The sequence below is a fragment of the Tupaia chinensis genome, unplaced genomic scaffold (genome assembly GCF_000334495.1).
Source record: "Tupaia chinensis unplaced genomic scaffold, TupChi_1.0 Scaffold148768_1, whole genome shotgun sequence".
In the NCBI taxonomy this organism is placed as follows: Eukaryota; Metazoa; Chordata; class Mammalia; order Scandentia; family Tupaiidae; genus Tupaia; species Tupaia belangeri.
The window spans coordinates 116,282-118,319 of record NW_006208615.1 but is presented as its reverse complement, the minus strand read 5'-3'; the positions used below and the strand labels follow the sequence as shown (position 1 = coordinate 118,319).

Below are 2,038 nucleotides of genomic sequence, written 5' to 3'. Positions count from 1 at the left end.
AGGCCTACCCACCAGAGGCCTAGGCTGGGAGCACTAGTCTTTCAGATACAGTTTACAATGACTTTGCAAAGCATTCCACACATTATATATATATATATAAGTAATCAAATGTGGACAAAAGAAAAAGAAAACTGGGAGAATTGCTTATTTCTATTTTAATAATCACCTCTCTGAGTACAACTGTCCATTTTTGTGACTTTGTGTTGTCTCCTGTCTTCCTACTGTAGCAGAAATTAGAAGAAAAGACAAAATTCTTGAATGCAGTCATTGGCTGGCTGGAAGCCATGTCAATAGCATATGCCCCAGTTATTGAGAGTGAACAGATGAGGTATTCATGATCATCTAGGGTAGGCTCCACATTCTCAACCTGGGAACATTAGAAACTACAGGAAGGAAAACAGAAGCTGTCTTTGGGAAACGAAATTAGAACTGATTTTCACTCTGGTTTCTTACTATTATTAAAAACTAAGGACTTGAAACAAATAAGGTTCATGAAATAAGTACAATTTTAGGCACCAGTCCTATATTTCACAATCTCTGAATGGGTGTCAAAGTGTGTCATTTATTGAGATTCAAATGGGATGCAATATTTGTCACTTTTTACTTGTTCCTAATGAAATGAAGCATATGCTAGGCATATAGTCATTTATTCATCAGTTATATTTACATCATGATGGCAATATATTGTGTCCAGCCCATAGTATAACTGCACTCTAATGCAGTCTTACAGGTACAAATTAGGCAGATGTATCTGGGATCACATTCAATAAAGTCCACTTAATATTATCCTGAAATAGCCTCTTCTCTAGAAGTCTAGATCCCTAAATATCTTTATGGAAAGGATTGGTGCAACAAAATAAATACATGGATATTTGGGGAAACAGACAGTAGCATTGGTAATAATTCTGCCATCACAGAGAGGGGTGTTCAAATCCAGACTTCATCAATCACTGTAAAATTTTGGAAAAGTTATTTAAGCTCTTTAAGGTTTAGTTATTTCAACTGCTTTAAAAATAATACCAATCCTGTAAGAATAAAGTAAAATCATGCGGCCAGCAGGTGGCATGGTGGTTACAGTGCTGGACTCCCACCTGACTGACCACAGATTGAGTCCAAGACCGGGAGACTTAAGAATCACACTGGGGAGCAACACCAGATCCAAGATGGCGACCAGCAGGAGGCTGATGAAGGAACTTGAAGAAATCTGCAAATGAGGAATGAAAATCTTCCATAACATTCAGTTTGATAAAGCTAATTCATTGACTTGGCAAGGGCTTATTGTTCCTGACAACCCTCCAAATGACAAGGGGTGCCTTCAGAATCGAAATCAACTTCCCAGCAGGGCACCCATTCAAACCACCAAAGATCACATTTAAAACAGGAGATGAAAGGGAGCAAGTCTGTCTGCCAGCAATTAGTGCTAAAAACTGGAAGCCAGCTACCAAAATGGACCAAGTAATCCGGTCCCTCATAGCACTGGTGCGCGACCCCCAGCCCGAGCATCCACTCTGGGCCGACCTAGCTGAAAAATACTCTAAGGACCGTAAAATATTCTGATAGAACACTGAAGAGTTTACAAAAAAATATGGAGAAAGCAATTTGTGGACTAAAATCTGCCATGACTGATTCCAGCAAGTGTGAGCAGAGTCCCCGAGCAGTCCATCAGACACCCCGCAAAGCAAGACTCTGTGGAAAATTGACATGTGCCACTGTCTAGCATTCGCTTGTGGCAGTTACTAACTTTCTACAGTTTTCTTAATCAAAAGTGGTCTAGGTAACCTGTAAAGAAAGAATTAAAAATTTAAGATGTTCTAGTTCTGCTTTCTGTTTTAAAAATCACTGCTTCAATCTACTTCAAAAGAATGCTGTTTCTTTTCTTGTCCAAATTTACCCAAAATCTTCAAGTAACATTTAGCCTAAAAGATTTAAAAGAAAAAAAGGATTGTAGTTCCCCTTCTTCCCCCTACCCTTGTGGCTCCCACCTTCTCATGTTCAGTTTATTCTTATTTAGTCATTCCCCAGACCCAGGTCCCTGTCT

General features: G+C 39.2%; 1 pseudogene; it reads left to right on the top strand.

Annotated features, from left to right (window-relative positions):
* The first annotated feature begins 1,299 nt into the window (after nucleotides 1-1,299).
* Nucleotides 1,300-1,557, top strand: LOC102470036 (ubiquitin-conjugating enzyme E2 L3 pseudogene; annotated as a pseudogene).
* Nucleotides 1,558-2,038: the final 481 nt, after the last annotated feature.